This window comes from Molothrus ater, chromosome 10 (genome assembly GCF_012460135.2).
Source record: "Molothrus ater isolate BHLD 08-10-18 breed brown headed cowbird chromosome 10, BPBGC_Mater_1.1, whole genome shotgun sequence".
Taxonomy (NCBI): Eukaryota; Metazoa; Chordata; class Aves; order Passeriformes; family Icteridae; genus Molothrus; species Molothrus ater.
Window position 1 is genome coordinate 7,159,424 of NC_050487.2, and position 21,654 is coordinate 7,181,077.

At 42.8% G+C, this 21,654-nt stretch overlaps 1 protein-coding gene across 3 annotated transcripts in view; it reads right to left on the minus strand.

The window, feature by feature from the left end:
• The window catches only part of SPSB4 (splA/ryanodine receptor domain and SOCS box containing 4), a 153,306-nt gene that overhangs the window by 63,484 nt on the left and 68,168 nt on the right, over positions 1-21,654 (minus strand). Inside the window, exon 1 of one of the 3 annotated variants that reach the window (XM_036389270.2) lies at positions 13,911-13,967. The exons of 1 other annotated variant lie outside the window; for it this stretch is intronic. The gene's annotated coding sequence lies outside the window, so the exon portion shown is untranslated. Of the gene's footprint in view, positions 1-13,227; positions 13,513-13,910; positions 13,968-21,654 lie in introns of those variants that run through there. One more of the 3 variants, XM_036389268.2, reaches the window with a different exon arrangement.

Here is a 21,654-nt window from a genome sequence, read left to right on the forward strand (position 1 = left end):
GATTTTAAGATTTGGTTCCTACCTCTCTGCCATGGTCAGGGACACCTGTCCTTAGACCAGGTTGTTCAAAGCCCCATCCAACCTGGCCTCGAACAGTTCCTGGGATGGAGCATCCATAAAATCCCTGGGCCCCCTGCTCTGGCCAGCTCCTTATCCCCTGAGTGATTCTCTGATGAAATCCACATCTCTCTAGTTTAGAAAGAGAGATGTCCTGTGGGACAGTGTTAGATGCCTTGCATAAATCCAGGTAGATTCTATCCACTGCTTTCCCTGATCCACCAATGCCATAATCTCACCACAGAAGGCCGCTAAACTGGCCCTCAGTAAAGCCCTGCTGGCTGTGTGCAATGTGATTTTCTTTCTGGCTCTTTCATTGTCCGAGAGCCAGATTAAGCAGAAAGGCTGCTTTTTCAAATCAATACTGTTCTATGGAGAAAAACTATACCAGACTTGGCAGTGTTAAAATCAGAGAGGGCCTCCAACTAGGAAAAGCCACAGTGAAAGAAGTTGCTACTTGGAGTAGCATTGACATCTCTCTATTACTGACCTAACAATGTACACCCTCAAAGAAATTCATGCTGCAAGTGCCAACAATTCCAGGTATTTCTGACCACAGGAAAGTACTTTAAAAAGCCCACACTAGACTTCCTAATAGAGGTATGGATAAAAATAAATCAGCTTTGTGCCTGCCTACAGGGCAACTCTCAACACAAACTGTGAGCTATAAGCTCAAACACAAGGCCTGTATTTCTCAAAATAACTTTACACTCTAGTTCCCTCTACTAAGCAGTCTTCTGCAGCGAATTTTCTTTTAAGCAGTATTTTATTTATAACAATTAATTACTAACCATATTTCCTTCTTTAATGCATTGGATAAAAAGGGAGAAAAAAACATTGAAAGTTATTTGGAAGAAAACTGCACCAGGATGCAAGTTTTGATGTGAATAAAAATATACAAATATACTAGTACTTAATCTTTAGGTGTACTGCTGCTGAAATAAAATAAGTGACACTGTGTTTGGAAGCCTTGCAAAAGCTATATTAAAAATAAAAATATAGCATATTCCAATTAATCTCTGTACAACCTCCCTATATTTGATATGATGGCAGAAAATCTTCCAGACGTGATCTAAATCTGCCAGACTCTGATTCTCCAATAACTCAGGAAGGGACCTGCTCTGCCCTGGAGAAAAATGTGTTCAGTCTAAATTTGGATCAGCAGCACTTTAGACAGAGGGAAAGCACATCAGTAATTACAAGTTAATCTTCAGCAACAGGTAGAACACACTGAAAACAAAGTGCTCTGAGTTTTTAATTCTGGAAAAACAAAACCCTACATTGTATTGGGATATATAGATAATCTTGATTTCCAGCATGATAAGGAATAAAAGTAATATGTAAAAATATCTTTAAAAGTAAAGGACTACCTCCAGAAAAATAAGTCATCTTCCCACTGAGTTGTAAAAATTATAGTCAGTATAGCCTGCATTCCTGAACAAATACTGGGAAAATTATTCTTTTTTCTATTTCATCAGAGCTAAACTTGTTTTTGCTTACAACATCCTCAAGAGCAGCACAAGTAGTGCAAAATGAAGTAGATTTATATAAAGATCCTTCCAGAACCATTTGAACTCACCAAGATGTTCACTTGAGCCTAAATACAAACTTGCATTTCTCATACGATCATTTACTGCTGCAAAAGACTTGCAAGACATGTACAAACCACAGAACTGTTGAATATAAAACCATGTGGGATACTGCACAAACACTACAAATAGTTTCAGAGGAGGAAAGTAAGTCTTTTGGCCAAGAGGTTAAGGAAAAATATATCTAAGGATACTGGAAATCTGAGGGGGTTTAAATTCCAACCATTCTTTGAACAGATGAACTGTTCCCTGAAGTGCTGTGTGGACACAGAAATTGCTACAAGAATCATGGGGTCCAGAGAAGTTGTGCATTTTCATATTTAGCATGAAGTCTTGTCACAATTTACAGTCAAGAGATCAAAAATAGAGGCAAGTTTGAAGAAAATAATTTACACAGTATGAAAGTTTAATGGAGCATTAAAACCCAGAAGTCTATTAACACTTCTAAACACCTGGAGAATCTCTCTCATGAACAGAGAGTCTTTCTCCACAGTGAAGGAAGGAATGGAAAACAAAAGTATTTTCAATTGCCCCACATATAATGTTCATCACATCTATGGCTAACAGCTCTTTGTTACAATCCCAGTCTTTCTAGTTTCCCTCTCCTTTTCAATCCTTCCCCTCCTTTTCCTGTACATCCCATTGTCAGTTTCCTTAATACTGGGAAGCCACATTTGGCTTAAAATTTTACCCATTTTTTAGCATCCTTTTCAGATATTCACCTCCCCACCTGGCACTGCTAGAAAGAGAAGCATATGGAAGCACACTCAACCCTCACCTTTCATTAGATAGCAGACTCATGAGCAATTATCAGAATACATTATCATCTTATTAACACAGCATAATCAAGGGGAGCTGAAAAAGTCTATGTAGTGTCAAGCTCCTCTCTGAAATTCTCCTAAGGAAAAAAAAAAACACCTGTAAACAAATATCTAAATTTCTGAAATTACTGGATTAAATGACATGGATTTAATGACAGCCTGTGTACTGCAACTTCTGATACTGCAGAAATAATTTCTATTTCTACAAAAAACTGCAAGCCGGGACCAGGATGAATGATTTATAATTTGGAAAATAATTTGTTGAGCCAGTAGCTGTAAACACAAGAGCTGAGCCTTGCAGAGCTCCGGGCTGCCACAATACTGAGCAGTCAATACTGTTTGTGTTGCAGTAGTTACTGATGGGTGGGTTCCCAGTACCACAGGGATCTGTAGGATAGAAATTGGTTCCAGCTGAGGCCACTTTTCTGTGCTCTGAAAAATATAGGATACTGTAACATAACCACCATCCTTGCTGGAAAGGGAGGGGATGTCTGCAAGGAAAGCAGACAGATGGACAAGAACTCTGTGCTACCATCTGACTCCCTATTTAACACCCCTTTCCCTATTCCCTAATGACACATGCTGTGAAAATAAATCATTGGGTAGAAAAGAGAATGCACTGGGTTCTCTGGGAGGGACACTGGTGGTACAATTAGGAATGCAATTCCCTTGCTTGGGAACCACAGGGCACAGAGAAGAGAGTGTTCCCCTCTCCCCTGATGGAGGATTCAGAGTGATCTAAGCAGGAGGGAACTTCCAACACCAATAAAAAAATAAAGGTAGTCAGGCTCCATTCAATTGCACTGTGCAGAAATCACTGTGATTTATGACTTCTGCCAAGAACCAAGTGCAGAGAGGGGAAACACCTCCCCTGTGTGTGCCCCTCATACTAAGCACACACCATCCTGTGTCTGTGGGAGACCACGGCTGCCTGCCTTACACAGACACAGCATTAAAGGGATTCATTCCTAGGGCACTGGGAACATACTACATGGGAGAACTTCCAAGTCACAAATTCTGCTTACTTAAGCTAAGCTGCTTAATCAAGTTAATTGAAGGAATTAAAAAAGCATCTGGAGAAGAACATGTTCACCAGCCAGTCTCTAGTCATTCCTGAGCTGGTGTAACTTCTTCTGGGAGCCAGTTCCCTGCTGGCACAGCACAATCTATCATCAGCCATTACACTGATTACAATCCATTAGTTTTGCTAAGTACTAATGAATTTAAACCTAGTTTAAACCTACAAAACCTAGTTTTGTAATTTATTTACAAGCTATTCACATACTGGATATGAAGCATATATATACACAACGCTTTGTGTTAACAAGAGAAATGTGGCTGAGTATTAAAGAGTTGCACATTAAAAATGACCAATGTAAGTAATAATTCTCCTCACAAGGAACTGTTTGTGGAAATTTTTTTGGCAAGAGAGCAGGACAGAAGCTTACAGTCTTTAAAAATACAGCTGGTTAATATACAGGGGGAAACAGGTAAGAATCCACAAGAATGACAAGTTTTAAGTATCAGTCCCATAAATATAAAATTCAATTAAAATGTTCTTTTAGAAAACACAGAGAACAGAGTTGGTACTCTTATGAAATGGTTTTTCTTCCCTGCTATTAAGACAGGGTGAGTAAAATGAAAGATAATCCTCTTTATTTCAAAAGCTAATTATTACACATAATGAAATTTCTTCTTGTGCCATGAGACTGAACTGAATTCTACCAAGACCATCAACCCACACATCTTTGTTGTAATAAAGTAACTGCTTGAATTTTTCCTTACAATCCTATTTCTACAATAGACTGTTAGTCTCAGCTTTGATTGCAGCACACCACATTCCTCACCACTACGGAAACCAAATGCAGAACAGCTGTGGAAGCAAACCCCACTGTAAGCAAATATTCAGACCAAAAAAAAACCTACAAGTAAAAAAATCCCTTGTGAAAACCCATTCACTGGGAATTCTGACGAAAGTTAAACTGCCAGTTTAGCCTTGGTTTAAGGATTATCCAGAGGAAGCATCCCACACACATTTTTCCCAGGAGGTGTAAAGAGATGCCTGCATCTGTTAAGTGCCCAGATTTTCTATCCTGCCAGCCAGCAGTGCTCCGGAGGAACTGAGCTGTTTGCTACACTACTGCTTCCTGCATTGCTAATTCAGATGTCTAAATTTAGATGCTAGGTTTAGCCAATGGTTTTTCCACTTATTCCAATAAGTTAAAAGAAAAAGCAAAACAGTTCTGCATCAATTCACTATCTTCATCCATGTGCAGAAGAAAACATGATGTCAGAACTACACACTGGAATTACATTCCCAACCTCCAGCTACAGAGTGAGAGACAATTCCTGCTCTTCTCCTGAATGACTGCACACCAGGCTCTACTGAGTCACATTTCCATCTAACCCTGGGCACTGCTCACCCAGGTTCCAAAGATGTTACCACAGGGAAAACAAAATCTAAAAATAAAGGGAGTGAAGGGAGAGGGGTTGGCTTCTGCATTCCCAAAGACTTCCTGCTGCCTGTCCTCTATTAGCAGGATGTGGATGGAGTAAAGCGGTAAAACCAAGCTCATCAGTCACTCTCACGTCCCCAGAGTGTTGAGACATTTCACTTTGAATTTCCCTTTGGTGTCTTTTTCCAGCAGTCAAACTGTCACAAACTAAAACATATGGATTTTTTTCTTCCCTTGCACTATTATTCACCACTGCTAGACAGAGGTGTATTCAAGTGAAAACAAACTATTGATTCTTGTTACTGGGTCTAAGAGCAGGAAATGCAAGCAAATTATCAATGCTGAAGGTGACTCACTAAAAAAAACCCCGATTATTGTAAACTGAAAGCCCACTGTATCCCTAGACACAAACTCAAGGCTGCAGCCTCGTGCACCTCCTCCCATCCCACTGCAGCTCACTGAGGTGAGGGAAGTTCTGATACCACGTCACTGCTGACTCCTCAAGGAGCTGGAGCACCACAGCAGGAGGACATTGCAGCAATTCCTGATTGTTCCTTTCATGCACCCTGCCTGGGAGGTCTATTTTCACTCCCTCTTTCATTTTTTTAAATCCTGACAAATACTTAGCCTTAGTCCCTTTGACAAATTAATCACCCTTTTCTCCATCACCTTCAGAAACGGCTGTTGAATGTTCCTCTCTTTCCCTGTCCACACTTCAGTACATTGCCACCAGATCTCACAGGTGAGCCTCTCTTCCTTCTCTCCACCCACACACACTTGGTTTCAAATAACACTAATAAGAATGCAAAAAAATTTAAAAAGAACAAGGACATATGCCAGGTCTCATGCTCATGCTTGTTTAATACATCTTGTTCTATTTAATTCAAAGGATAAGATACTGCACATGTTGTAACAAATCCTTCCTGAGCACATTCTCACATCTTTGGTAGATGATCCTTGCACTTACAGCACAGCATCTTAGTCTAAACAAGCCAGCAGTGAACTCTGCAAGGTTTTCCAGACTCCTAGAAACAGTTACATCAGCCCTGACCCAAGTACAAAGGAACTTCTTGATGTGATAATATTTTAAATAATCACCAGCTTCAATGTACTATTTGCCTTTGAATACAAAAGATGATAGAAAACCCACCCTTTTTATCTTGCAACATCAAAACCAAAGGACTCTATAAATATTTAGTGAATGACCAGTACACTTAGAAGTGAGAATATCACAGCAAGTGTTACCCAGATGTTAACAGCATCAGAGGCTGATGGTGCTGAAGTGCAGGGATAGTTAGGTGCTGGAACAAACCACAAATTACACTAATATGCAGCAACACAGTAAAATGAGGTTGGGATGGCAATGCTTCTGTCTTTCATACACTTTGATGTACTACCATCTTTAGTTCAAACAACTTCTGTCATCTCTGACACGCTTGACAATAGTTTTCAACAACAAGGAAAACAGTATTTTGATTTCGTTATGCTGTACCATAATTTTTGAAAGCAAGATGGCAATGCACGTGAACCTGCTTGCAGGGTCAAACTCCCAAAATGTGCTCCATAGACAGAGATTTTGCTCAAGCATGGGATAAAAATACCAAAGGTCAGAATTTAATTTATTATTCTCAGGTTTAGCACTACTGCTGCTCCTTTCCTAGGCAAAGAACAAAGTAATGGCCCTGCCCAGGTGAACTAGGTGGAGCTTCAAAATACCCTAAGTCTCTGAAAGAGTTCAGCATGTGCTCCTATCACACTCTCAGCTCCTCAATTTAAACCCAAGCAGACTAGTGATAAGCCATGAGGAACAGATACTCAATTCCCCATGCACAGATGTTACACAATTTTGAAGTATCTACAAGTACACCTTTTTACATGTTAAATTAGGATTAACTTTCAAGATAATCAAACAAATGAAGCAGTAAATTTTCATTTTAATGGCCTCTTTTTTTAAACTCAAGAAAGTGTCTCAGCCAGAAAATACCACACAAACAGCACCATAAGGACCAGGTTTCAATTTTAACTCTTAAATTCCCAGGTCAGCTACACTCAATTTTGGGATTATTTATAATTTTAGCCAATAATTAACATAAATGGAACACTATGGACACACTACAAAACTATATGCAAGGAATACAAGTACAAACAAATTAACACGTAAACTTTATTTTAAAGCAACCATTCACTTGACAACAATGATTCTGTTGTCAAAAGCAAATGACAGCAGAGCTTATTCTGGAAATGGAGTCTAAAACACTGGGAAAACAAAGTTTAAAAAGTACCAGTTACCAGTACTGGCCAGCAGATTACTGAGTGTGTCCAAGCCAACTTAAAGTCATTCTCAAAACAAGAAATTGTTTATAATTTCACCAGTAACTCAGAAAGTAGTTAAAGCTCAAAATTCCCTTTACCACTTAAACCACCTATTTCTTTGGCTATATATATAGATTTGACTCCCATGGCAGTTTCTCACATGTGAAGTAATACAGTCCTTGTTGAGAACACTGTGAATTCATTGCTTAATTTTATGTGGCTTCTATAATGAAATAGTTTAATTAGGAAATAAGATCAACATTTTTGAGAATTAGTTCAGTGTTCAAAGACAACAGCCAACTTTATTTCAAGCCACTTTCATTCTTCCAGAGCAAAACTATTGTTCAGAATGTTCTTATAGAAAAACAACCATCACACAGCTCATAACCAACACACAGCAGAAATCCTCCATCACCTGGGGATTTCTGTGGACAGCACACTCTCGGTATGAAATGTAGCACTGATGTAAATACTTTGTGCAATGTGGCTCTTTTTAAAAATCATGACCTCCAATATCTACTGAAAAAAGGTATCTTTCTGCTGGGGGTAATTTGTTTCCAAATTCATTTGAAAAAGAGATAGAGGAGAAGCAGTTAAAATTAAATTATAATTAAGTACATAAACCTTTCATCAGATGTGAAAAATCACACCTTTTTTCCATGCCTAAAGCTATACAAGTGCTCTTGCATGATTAATACTCCTTTAAAAAGCAACTCTAAATATGTTGATTTTTAAACATTCAAGAAACTGATCTCTACAAAGGCTACATGAGGCTGCTGCTGTGAGGTGAACGTGGAGCCTGAAAGGTCTCTAGGTACTGGCCTGGCTTCCCCCTCTCACAAAGAGCTGGGCCATATTCAGGTGCCAAGCAGAAAAACTGCTGAAGGAACAGAACAGCCAAGTCAGCTGTCAGCAGTGCCTCTGCTGCCTCAGGACAAAGCAGAAATGCCAGCCCCTCTTCAGGGAATTCCCTCAGCAGCTCCCTACCCCAGCAAGGGGAGGCTCTGGGGGATGAGCTCCTGCAGTCTGGGCCATGGTTGGGTCCCAGGACATGGACCCATTTCTGCAGGAAATCCTCATGCTTCTGATGAGACACTGTAAATACAACCAATCTTTTCTCTTTCTCAAAATCTCTTGGCAAAATTTTCCTTAGGGGTTGCTACTGCAAAAAGGCACAACAGCAGACAAGTGCACAGCAGACTTCAGCAATAGGTTAGGATGAGAAATGCAGTATAACACAATTTTTTGAAAATACGTATTTAAATCAAGAAAGCAAACTCATCAAAGACTCTGCTGTACAGCCCTGAAGAAATAGCTTGCAATCAGCTCCAAAATGGATTTCCTACATTGCTGCACACCAAGGCTTACTTGTCCCTTCAGCCTCTGACAAATCCTCAAAGATAAAGTTGCTAAGTCACCACACTCTGCAATGCAACACAATAAAACTTGTCATCTGACACTACTCATGAGCAGGATTACCCCACAATGTTCAATTCAAAGATACAGAAAATAAGCACAGGGAAGCAAAAAACTGATACAGAATACTGCTCAGCATTGGTCTAAGTTCAAATGACTTCAGCATCAACAGATTTAGGTCACAGAACACCCATGTTTAAGTCCAGGCACCTCACCTTTTACTAAGGATGGAAACAGATATAAATTCTCCTCACATGCTTCTTTGCTATGGCCAAACCACAGTAAATTACGTAAAATTTCTTCATTCAACTGCTACAGAAATAAAATGCTGCATCACATTGGCCTCTGAGGCAAAGGTGACATCCACTTAAAAAAGACACCCTCCAAAAAATACAAACATACACATATGTGCATTTCAACAGGCTAGTACCTGACACTACTCCATTTCTGGTGGAAGGAGCCAAGGGAAGGAAAGAGGTGAGCTCTGCACAGAACTCTTGATGGGCCAGTCTTTAAAAGAGCAGAGGCAGCCAAATTAGAGCCATCAAGTTTTAATGAATTACTGCCAATCAAATGGCAGTTCTTAGCCCAAAGTCATGGCACCCTGTGAGCACTGATCTCTCTTAACCACGACTGCTACCAAAAACATAACTCACATCTTCCAGCTCTCCTTTATGCATTTTTCCATGCTGCCACCAAGGCCACAGGAGCAGTGTTAAAACTCTTCAGGGCAAGGATTTTTCCCTGATGGGCTGTGAATGCTGCTGAGTATCCTGCCAGCTTTCCAAACACAAAAAAACAAACCAAAAGTAACTTTTAACTTTATCACCATCCAATCTAAATGCCTGTGGGCTGTAGAGCTGTACAAGCAGCTGAGGATAAGGCATTTCCTGACATCATTGCAAAGGTCACCTGGAAGCAGGATTCAGACAGCATTCACCATTTCAGATACTTTTTAACTCTTGAGAGAGCACCTGTCAAGTACATTGCACTGCTGGCTTCAAGCAACAGCCGCTTGGACCCTGTACCAAAAGAACACATCTGCTGTTCTTTGGGAAAGCTGGTTACCCATGAAGCTGCCTCCAGCCCTTCTGGAGCAGCACTCTCCAGTTCATGGGCAATACACAGCCCAGCACCAGGGGCAGTGATGCACACACACATTCTCTAGGCAAAAAGCAAACAAGCAACCCCCACAAACAACCTGAGCCTAAGTTAAAGAAGTCAGAAGACACGAACTGCTCTTCCAGGAAGCACGTGATGCATTAACATCTTATCCTCCAGTACAACCTGTGTCAGCTAACAGAAGACAGCCTAGAGTCACCCCCGAGGGCTGTGTGCGCTGCAGAGAGTGACACAGATTCACCGACATGTACACAAGCCCATTAAAAACAGTGGGTGAGGGAGCTGTCTGGTCTGGCAAGTTTCAATCCACAGTACTTGTTGATTTCAGTCAGTCCAACAACATCAACTTCCAGAATTATAGGCAAATATTTATCCATAACATAGAAACTTTGCAGAGAGTTTTGATTTCAAAACCAGTTAGCTGTTCAGTAGACAGGTTTAACCAATGTCTTCATCACAGAAAAAGGATCTATTCTGGCTTAATAAATACTTAAAATTCCCAGGACAACATGTGTGGCCTGCACCTTCATTAGCCTCAAGGTACACATGGCATTGACATAGCTCAGATGGACTGATGGCATCCATCCATCCATCCATCCATCCATCCATCCATCCATCCATCCATCCATCCATCCATCCATCCATCCATCCATCCATCCATCCATCCATCCTCTGCCAGCATGGAGCCCCTCATCCCTGCAGCCACGAGCCCAGCTTTGCTTCCTGGGCAGTGCCAGGAAGGCGGGCACCCAGCAGTACCAGCCTCCACTCCTCTACCATCAGCCTCACCTCAGCCTTCAGAAAGGATTTATGAAGTCCAGCAACATTTACATCACCCTCTGTCCTGGGAAACTTGCTGAGAAGAAATTACATCTAGATTTCCTTTACATGGATATTCTATTAAGAACATCGCATTTATCCTCACTAATTGATGCAGGAAATAGATGTGAGTATCAAGGCCACTCTGCATTATCGTTATTCAACCTCGGATTTACCACTGCAAGAGCCTCAAGTTTACACTGAAGTGAGGTTGCCCCAGCACAAAAAGAATTGAGCAGAGGGTGTCAGTGCAGCAGGAGTGAGCAGCCAAGCAGACTGAAGAGAGCAGACAGCTAAAACACAGCATGGCTTACAGAATTTGAATAAGGCATCCCTCTTTCTACCTTCCTCTTCTTGGCCATGAAGAATTACCAGAATGGGACAGTTGAGTATCTGGCATAATCTTGCTAATCACTTCAGCCAAGGATTTTTAACAATGATATCTCAGAAAATCATGTAATGCCTTCTTCCTCAATTGCTGTCACTATGTCTCAAATGGGTAGGCAAATCAACTCCTTATAGGAAAACTCTCCAGCTGTCTCAATTAAAGGAAGTCAAGGCAAAGTAACCATTACATGGAGTCCTGCAACATGTCATTGAGTGCCACTGTGAAAATTACTTTCCGTCTCCATAAAAAGAGGTCAATGCCCTATAAACAGAAGAGGGGAGAACAGTGATTGTGAAGGAAAATGAGACAAAAATAGCTGCCTTGAATTTTCTTGGTACATGGAAAATCCATTAAAAAAGTTTGCACAGCAACAACGAAGCCTGACAAGTTCATGACTTGTTGCTTGTAGAGTCATAGGAGAGATGTCCCATCATTCAGAAATTCACATGCTGCACAAACACGAGTCATAAAGATGACTGCAATTTGGTCAAACCAAGAATCAGAAAAATCTGTTCTTTCAAGAAACAAGATATCCAATTAGTACTTCTCATGGGGGGGGGGGGGCGGTATGCTTCTCTTAAAAAAACCCCAAATATCCAAACCAAAACAAAAACACCCCACCATTAACAACCTCTCCAAAAACAAACAAACCCGAACAACATCCCCAAAAACAACAACAAAAACACCCCCCCCCCCCAGAAAAAAAAAAAAAAAAAAAAACCATCCCTGAAGTCTCACAAAAGCTCTTTGTAAAAAGGTGGCACTGCTTTCTCATCCCGAGCCCAGAGCCTGTTGAGTAGGAAGCCCGGTGCTTCAGAGCTGGCTGCAGTGACATTTGCAAAGACAAACAGGCCGATGGGATGGGATGGGAGTGAACACAGGGCTCCCGGAGCCCAGCAGCACCAGTGTGTACTTCCAGAGCAACACCCACATGAGGGCCGCAGGAAGGCACGGCGCTGGGAAGTTTTCTCATCCTGGCGATGCAGGGAAGTACCGAGTCTCCCTTCAGCCCTGGCAGGGTCACTGAAGCACAGGACGGTCATCCAAGGACATCCGGAGTCAGCAGCAAGACACCGAGGCACATTAGCTACCAAGGAAACCAGACTTATACGACTAAGGCCAGTTATAAAACTTCCGCTTGTTGTTAGGAGAACTTACAGTATCTGGCATTTCTCTGTCAGCAGCACCAAATAATCAAACAGCAATTTGATATTCATGTCCCTGACGGGCTGCTTTAGTTACAGAAACAACATTAAAAATGTAGCATTCTTCGAGATACACTGCACAAGTGAGGCCAGTTTCAGCCACAAGCATCAACTCTCTGGGAGTGCTTTTTTTTCTCCTGATAAGCTCTTTTGCAGCGTGGAGATAGCTTATCAGGGATTGCTTCTGTCACCGGAAGGCAAACAGAGCACTGTGAAAATATCAGGTATGACTTAAGCACCGAAGGGCTGCAGCCAGCATCAAACCAGCAGCTGAAGTGGTAGCTGGCCATCTCTCTATATAGGACACTTTCCTCCCTGTAGCAGTCTACACTCCAAGTGCTAGGCACAAAGAAATACGAATGAGTTGCTGCCAGCACGGACGCTGCCACATCAACGCCGGAGCCCCTCCAGGAAGGAATGGGGCGGCGGGGGCAGCGCTCAGCTGCTCTGCCCTTGGTGCCTGGGCAGGAACAGCTTCCCAGCAGCGACAGCAAAGCCATGCCGGGCTCCGAGCGCTTACAGCAACGCGAGGGCAAATTCAGTCAATACCTTTCTTTGTTGAAACTCAAGTCTCGCATACAAATTCAGACGAAGGTTCAGCTTCCCTCATATTCTTAGGGAGAACACAGTTTAATATTTCAGATTCATCTCAACACCTGAACTGAGGTCTGGTTTTTACTGCCCGAAAAGCACCAAGTAACCACTGTAAAACATTAGCTTATGGCAATCGTGAGGCAAAAGGGTTTGCGTCCGGCAGCGCAAAGTCAGATACAGTCAGTTTATGAGAAACGTAGATCTCTAGTCATCCAACATCTAGAAATAATTTTCTTACGTAGCTCAAGAAACTAATTTATATTGTAAACCACTTCATTATAAAGCGGAAAACGGTTCTCAAGTGTATTTCTTCAAACACCACTTGAAACCCTGCACTACTAAAAAACAAACAAACAAGAACTCCCCCCTCACAAACGCGTCTTCACATACTGTGCAACAAAACACCGAATTCCCACGAACTGAGGGCTTCGCCCATAGCAAACTTACCATAAACCTCTCGCACGGCACCGCCACCGATCCGCTATGCCGGCAGAGAGCAGATACCGGGGACGAGAGGCGAAGCACAAGTAAACAAACTCGGGAGCCGCCGTGGCCGAGCTCGCCGCGCTCGGAGCCCGTGCCCCCCGCCCGGAGCGCGCCCGCCCGGCAGAGGCTGCTCCCGCCGCCTGCGGCTGCCCGGGGAGGCGACAGGAGCCGGGGGGAGCCGCGGCTCGGAGCGAGGCGGGCGCCGCGCCCGGGGGCCCGCGGGCGGCTGCGGGGCTCGGGGCGGCCGGGCCGCCCGGGAGCCCTGCCCGGGGGCGGCGGCCTGCGGCAGGCTACCGGGCTTTGTGCGCGCTGCCTCCCCCTGCGCCGCCCGCCGCCGCCTCATGCGAGAGCCGGCACAGCTGGGGAGCGCCGTGCCCCCTCGCGAAAGCCGATCCCGCTGATCTCATCACCGCTGGTTACTAATCCAATGACCGCGGAATTAACAGCAGATGGCAACGCCCCTTCCCCCCGGCCCGGCCCGGCCCCCGCGGACGCGGCGCGGCTCCGGCACCCGCAGAGCGCGGCCGGAACGCCCCGGGCCGGCCCGGCAGCCCCCCGCGTCAAAGTCGCCCTCGGGCACCGGGAAACTTTCTCAGCACCGCGTCTGGCCGCCGCCCTACGGGCCACAGCGAGCGGCTTCGCACCTCCGGCAAAGCGCAGCAGCATCTTCCGGCGTGCGCTTCCAAGGGGAAGCAACAGGGAGGCGCCCGAAGTCCGGCTAGCGAGTCCCTGCGGGCGGCCCATGGTGTGCGGGGCACAGCCGAGCCGCGGCCGGGCGGGGATCAGTGCCGCGCATCGGGCGCCGCCGCCGTGAAAACTCAGCACACGCGTCCTTGGGTCTGGCGGCAGGAGACGGGAGGTTTGCATTGTGCGGGCTCTGTAGGCCAGATGCACGCGGGTGAAACTCTAATTATACTTTCGGCTGCCAAAACCAACCTCACACTCTTAGGTGAGCTTCACGTCTTCTAGAAGGCCTTCAGGCAAGGCAAGTCCTGTCAAACCAGTGCAAGTTACAAAACAGTCATAAGGCAAGTGCTTCAATCACTACTCGTTAATATCAGTAAATAACAACCTGAAAAGCTGTGGTTTCTAACCTAATAAGCTCGGTCTAAATCACCCTCCCTCCTCTCTGCCTGCCCCCAACATAGGTTGACACATGTGTTCTCTCATGTATGCAGTACTTGGGTGCACACTCAAGAAGTGTTACATGCTGCTTCTGCTCAAGCTGTGCAGTTCTCACTCCTAAAATAGATTTTCTTCTGTTAGAGACCTTAGACCGGAATGGTGACATAAAATAACTGTCTCTTCTAGGACAAGAAACTAAAAATTGAGAAAGGTGAGGAAAACCTTACTGATTAGTAAGTATTTTTCCTCAAATTCTGCTGTTCTACCTACACTCTATACTTCTGGCAATGGAGAGGGCAGAATTCTTCCCCCCTCCACTTTCATGCTGATACTTATTTCTATAGTATTTTTATTTCTTTTACTAAAATGTTCAGACAGGATTTTAGGAAAAAACTGAGCCAGACAAGAGAAATATCCATGCTCAGACCATAAAAAAAATTGAAAGGAAATTCTGCAAATTCTTTGAGAGTCTTCAGTCAATAAATCCTCCATATGAGCTGCTGTAAAACTGGCTGTGTTTCACACATGCCATGTGGGCAGAAAAAGTGTCAGACAATGGCAGCACCCCTTCTGTGGGGACCTAGAGGCGTCTCCAGGGGTCAGACACTCCTGAACCCAAATGAAATCTTTTAAAGAGTATTAAAGTCCAGTTTCTCTCCAGACCCTGCACACAGACCCATGCCCACAGCCTTTGGGATGTACAGTAACTAAAAAGCACAGGATGAATGGGAGTTTTCTATCTGCTCCACAGTTCTTTATGCCTAGGAAAGGCTTTGTGCCACTTCCCATTCCCTCAGGCAGTCTTTGTCTGGTTTATATATACATACACGGACATGAGTAGTCCTCTGTGCTCTTAGCAGCAGACAAGTTAGTGCATGTAAATCCTTCTCTTGGATGTGACCACCAGCTAATGTCTGTTCTGTGGTGCTCAGTGGGAAGAGGAGCCCTGGAATGAGCTGTGTCTGAACAGTCAGTGGGGCAAGTCTGTGCCTTGGAGGATGTTTTGCTTTCCTCAGTTTTTAACAGCCTTATTTCTCTTACACCCTTTCCCAAAACAGCAGTGTCTCCTCACACTTCTTCTGGCAGCCAGCAGTGTGTTTCCCAGTGTAAGATGGGATGTGGTCCTTTGTGCCTGTGCCAAGCTTGATGCAAAAAGCGAACTTGGAAAGATTTTCTACATGGTTTGTAATACTAATTCTACAAAAGGAGATTAAAGAAATCACATTAGAAGTTAAGCTTTGTATCTTTTCAGGCAGCTTTAGACACATAGGTCTGAAAAGTGCACAATGCAGAGATCAATCAGGCAGCACAGAGTTTTGGGAACACGCTTCATGTGCAAATGTGAAAACACTTGAGGGTGTAGAAAGTGTCATTTTGATTAATGAGGGCTACAACATGCTATTTGTAGATAGATGAGAATGTAAAAGAATAGGAAACAATCACCTGTTAAAATATTAACGTGATTTTAAAACACACTTGAGCATGGTACAGATACAGCCCATTCTTTTGAGCTGATCCTGCAAAATACCTGGGGAGAGGAGGAAGAGGCACATGTTTGTGTAACACTACAAACCTTTCAAGATAAACTCTGTGACACAAAGTCAACAAAATGAACCATTTGGTACAGTTCCTGGAGCTGTGCATCACAAAGGGCAGAGCCCAGGCTGTGTCATAAGCACTGTGCATTGCTCACATTCCCCAAAGTCTTCCAGTACTTTGAAATTACCTCACAAAATAAAAATCACAGTCAGAAAGGAAATCTTGAGAATAACACACTTGATGCTTGACTGAGAAACACCATGGTTAGGTAGTGAGGGCCAGGTGAGAAATCTTCTGCCTCTCCAGTCACTTGGAATTCATGGGCAGAGAGTTGAGAATAAAAATTGTTCACTGATAGCCATGAAACAGTAAGTGCAGTTAAGAAAAAGTGAGGAAAAAGAAAGTTGATTTAGATCAAGAAGATGGTAATCTGCTTTCTGCTTGTGTCTCACGTGAGACTCATCATTTGAAGTTGCATCTTGTCATCTGATAGCAAACAGGCCAAAAAAATATAACTGCCCAAATTTGTTCTTCCCCTACACACTCACCTTCAAGGTAAGTTCCACATTGTTGCATGGTGAACCTTCCTACACCCTCAACTCCACTCAGAAGCAATTAGGAAACATTTCCTACACACACTCACAAAAGTACTGAGTCCTGATCCTGTGATCCATCTAAATAACTCATCAGATCACTGATATTTGACCCACCTGGTTTTTGGGACTCCTATACTTGGGGTGGCTACATCTGCTCTGGTTTGTAGCAGCAGGCTGAGCTGCTCTGCTGACATTCCAGGCTGCCCTGAAGCTGCCCAGCTTTGCAGACAGAGCTGTGTCCCAGCACAGGCAGGAGGAACTTGCAACAAAAGGCCATTTAGGCACTGCTATATCTTGTGTATTTACATCCCTGGGATTCTTCCTCCTTCCAGATTGGAGTTTTGGGTGAGCTCTAGATAAAGGTAGAGGGGAGAGTTGAGTGAGGCCACAGAGAAAAGGTTATAAGTTGATGGACAGTGTGGACAAAGCCCACCTAGAAATCCCTAAGACAAAACAAATACACATCTGAGATTTATGGAACTGTGTTTCATTGCACCATAATTTCTATTTATGGAGCTTAAGTAATGCATGTTATTTCTAACAGCCCTCTTAAGTACAGCAATACTGCAGTCATCATTCCTACAGAGGAGCCAAAGTTGAAAGTTTTTATGAAAATCTGTATTTCCATGCATTTTAGATATCCACATGTGAAGATGTGACCTTAACTGTGGGTCTAAAGTCCACAGAATTCCCACACAAGATGTTTAAACTTTAAGTGTTCCAGTCCTATAGCTCTGCTTCCATGAGCACAGGACATTTGTATGAAATTACCCAGAGAGGCACAGCAGCCTCTGCCTTGCTCCAGCCATTCAAAACACTGTCTGGACAGAGCTCCTCTACCTGGGTGTTTCCATTCTGACCTGGCCATATCCTGGTAGCCATGAAATCAGATTTACCACTGCTCCTTGGAGCCTAGCAAAACCATTACCCAAGAAGTCAGGATACTGCATCTCTTAATGAACTGACAAATGGCTGCTGGAACTGACATCTGCTTCCCTAGGCCATTGGGCAGAAGTTAGAATTTACCTTCTTAGAGTTCATCCCCCTACAAGCAAAGACAAAACCCCACAGAGATTAGGAAATCAGCACTTGCCTCAATGTTTCCTTAGTTCAAAGATTCTTAAGTGAGCATAAAGATCCTGCACACCACATTAGACAAATAAGGATGGCATTCAGAAATACTTAACAATTCAAAAGTGGAGTATTTTAAAATGTCAGAAGTCCATCTATTCAAAAGCAGAGCTACCTGCATTCTCAGATGTGTTTCCAAGTTCACTATGTACTTCATGTCCTGTAACACAGTCAAGTCCCTTTCCCAAACACATCAGATAAAGGGGAAAAAAATAATCAAACTATAGGTACACAATACTCCCAGGTAAGAAGAAAACAGCTCAACTTCCCCTTCATTTTCCTGGTTTGTTATCTCATCAGAGCTCATGGTCTCAAGGACTATCTGAAGGAGCTGCTTTTCTATGGAGCTGGTATTCAATTTTTTCTCTCAGGCAAAATTTCATTGGACAAAGACAGCCATAAGTTTTCACCAACACAGAAACAGGAGAGTACAAGCTTTTTAGGGAAGGGTTTTTCCTTAAACACTCCCTGGCCTGGGCCAGCAGTAAACAGGATAGGGACATCTCCGAGGCTGCAACAGAGTCAGCTGATAAACAATGGAAATCATTATTACAGTACTGAAAACAATCCAAAACTCATTCTACTTACTTATTTTGGGTTCTGCAAAACCTAAGGAGCAAATTCCAGTGGTTAAATTCAAACACAGAAACCTCTGTCTGAGAATGGTCTCTGAAGTGGCAGTTCCTGTTTGGGAAGCCCAGAGAGCCTGTGCCTCCTGCTGGCTCCTCCAGCTGGCTGCTGCAGTCCAGGTCATACAGGCATTTGCTTAAAGCTTGCTTTGAGACTACATCAGACCCTTTAAGTCATTACAGTGCCACAAAGCCCATCAGAACCTGGCTGGTGCCTAATTGACATCCCAAGCTCTGTGGCCTCTGCTTTGAACTTCAATCATAACTGTAATCATATCTTGCACTAGCTTTAATTTCACATGGTATTACTACATCACACTGCCTTCATTGCATTGCAGGAATGACACGGAACTGTAGGAATGTGGATATCAAGAGAAAAATGAAACACAGATTTTTCAGTTAGAAGAGATGGATACAGAGTCTGGGACAGTGGCTGACACAACACCACCTAAACCCAGGGCAGTATAAAAGACTGCTGACACTGGACAAAATGTGGTTGTTTTGCTAAAGGACAGGACAGTGACACTGACAAGTTTGGGGTGCAAGTGGGTGCTCATTAACTCACTTAAGTCTCTTTGGTGCATCAATAGCATCTCCCCTTGGTTTAGATTAAATCATGACTGATCCAACCTCTCTGGCTGCATTTGGTCCCTGTGCATTCATTCTGCTGTTACCTCAGCTACACACATGAAGGAAACTCAGATGTTATTGATACTTTTGATAGTATTGGTTCTTGTCCATTGAGCCAGGGAGAGAATAGGGCTTTATGACCTCCCACAGGAAAGTTTTTACTCTCTAGTTACCAAGAAGTGGCTGCAATGGTCTTTCTCTCCTTTTTTCTTTAAATGTGAATACAACATCCCAAAATAATTAGTTGTGAAAAGCCACAAGGTGCATACTTTGGATCACAGGCAATTTGGGTGAGCAGAATCACAGCATATTAACTGCTCTTCCAAATCCTGTCATGAGCTCATGTGCTGCTGTCTGAGGTCTGTCACCCAGATTTCTCCACAATGTATTTCTGGAAATGTAAATAATAGTAATGTATTTCTCACACATAGTGCCCAGAAATTTTTTAACTGAAACAGACTGCTTTTGTTTCAAAACTGCTTTCCTAAACTGCTTAGTGAGAAATTAGTGTTCCAACTGCTTAGTGTTGAAATCCATGAGATTTCAACATATAACTATCAGACAAATGAAGAGGGAGGTCAAAAAAATTATCCTTTTTTTTGAAGTGCCACAGTTTATCCTGCATTCTTCCTTGCTTCTGGAAGAAAAATTCTGCATTTCCCAAAATTTATGGAAGCTGTATCAAAGATGGATTTATTAAAATCCTTCATATAAAAATACACTATTGCTGTTACTCAGCACATTCCAAACAATCACCTTTGATTTAGATGGTTTTTAAAATATACTTGTATATATAATATTCTAGAGCCATTAGTACACCTAAGTCTTTTACTAGTCTATAATCTTACTTGCATGTTAAAAAGTCTGGTGATAATTACTACTTCTAAAAAGATTAAAAATCTCTGTTTAGATATTAGAAAAACATGTCCTAGCAACATGCCTTGGAGAGCTAAAAAAATTTACATTAACACATTTTTTCATCTCATTAAAAAACAACCAAACAAAAAGCCCCAAACCAAGCATAAAACTGTACAGCTTTGTTTTCCAACCCTGGAATACTTACTCAAAGTTAACACTTAAGCCTGACTAATATCAGTGTGGACTCTTTTTTTGCTCAGAATGACTACCAACATCTGAAACAACTCTCAGGATGTGTCACATTTTTCTGTTCCCTTATTTGAAGGGCAGAAGAGAGCCTCAAAAGTTTTCAGTTTTTGCCACTGAAAATTTCTGGGAATACTCTAGCAACCATAAAGTCTTCTCAAAAGCATTTTGTTTCAGTAAAATTAAACTGCTAAGCATTCCAGGTATCAAATATGGCCCATGTGAATTCAGAACATAGGAAAAAAGGCTGTTTAGTTTCTTAGCTGCAATAATCTAGAAAACAGGATATAAGAGACACTCTACTAATTTTATGATATTTTCTGGGGTTTAATCTTCAATTTCTGCAGTGCTTGTTTCCTCAGCAAACCCAATAAGGAGTTTTAATTTATTCAGCTTCCCTCCCTCCCCAGTTTGAGATTTACAGTGATACATATCTTCAGCAATTTTCCCCAGGAGATCTTGTTTCTTCAACTTGAAGGCATCCAATTCACCTCAGAAGCAAAGTCAGTACTGTTTATTATCCATTAGACAATTAGAATATGATTCTCCTGCTACAGGCAGTGTCTGCAGGCAACCATCTGGGGTCTGAACACACAAAAGGCTGTTGGGAAGGGTGCACACACAAAAGCACCGTGGGGACAGGGAAGTGTGTGTCTCACAAAGGCCCCTGTTTGTCTCTGGGTTAGTGAGGGGGGTTTTTGAGGGTGCCATAAGCAGCCCATCCGAGCACTGGGGAGGCACCCTCAGATGGCAGACGTGAGCCCAGCAAGGACAGATGGTGAACAAAGGTGAAAAGCGCAGAATGCACAAGGGCCAGGAGAGCACTTCCACTGCTCCCTTCAAAGTTACTACAATTCCTGGGACATCCTGGGCTGTGAAGGGAAAAGTGTGGCCCTGCAGGGCAGCAACCCACTGTTAATATTGTCTCTGAAGTATTGCCAGCCCTACCTGGGAGGATGCACAAGGCTTTTGAGAGAGGTACCACCTCTGTGAATGAAAACAACATGGGCTGCAGCCAGATCCTGCTCTGGCTTATTGTTTGTCAGGGGAGACAGTTCACTGGCTGACTTCTGCAACAGAAACTCAGGGTCTGAGCAGACCAAGGAAACAATTGTCTCATTTGACACACTCAGCCATAATTCACTTATCTTCTAATCTCTTATGATTGATTTAAAAATAGGATTCATAAAGTAACAAGCTGCCCTCCAATAGAAATTTTTCTTATGGTGCTTTATATGCAGTTTACACAGTGTCAGATACACTCTGGCATACAACCTGCTGCTAAATAAACTCTGAAAGTGCAAGAGTTCTAGCCCACCTTGTGCTTTTCTAAAAACTAAAAAAAAAAAAAGATAAAATGTTTTACATCTTATTTAAACAGCAAGGATATAGTGACTCAACAGGCAATAAAGCCCAAATATTTAAATAAAGAGCAGGAATGTCAGCAGGAAAACAAAAAAGTCAAAGAGATCATAACTCAATACAAGAAAGCATATCAGTCTTCTGATCAGGCACAATCCTTGCCAAATTCATAAAATACTTAAACTCCTGCAGTTGCTGCTGTTGAGAGAGAAAAGTCCTTCCTTTTTCCATTTTTAATATTTTCTCTCTTTCTCTCTTGAAAAATATAATTA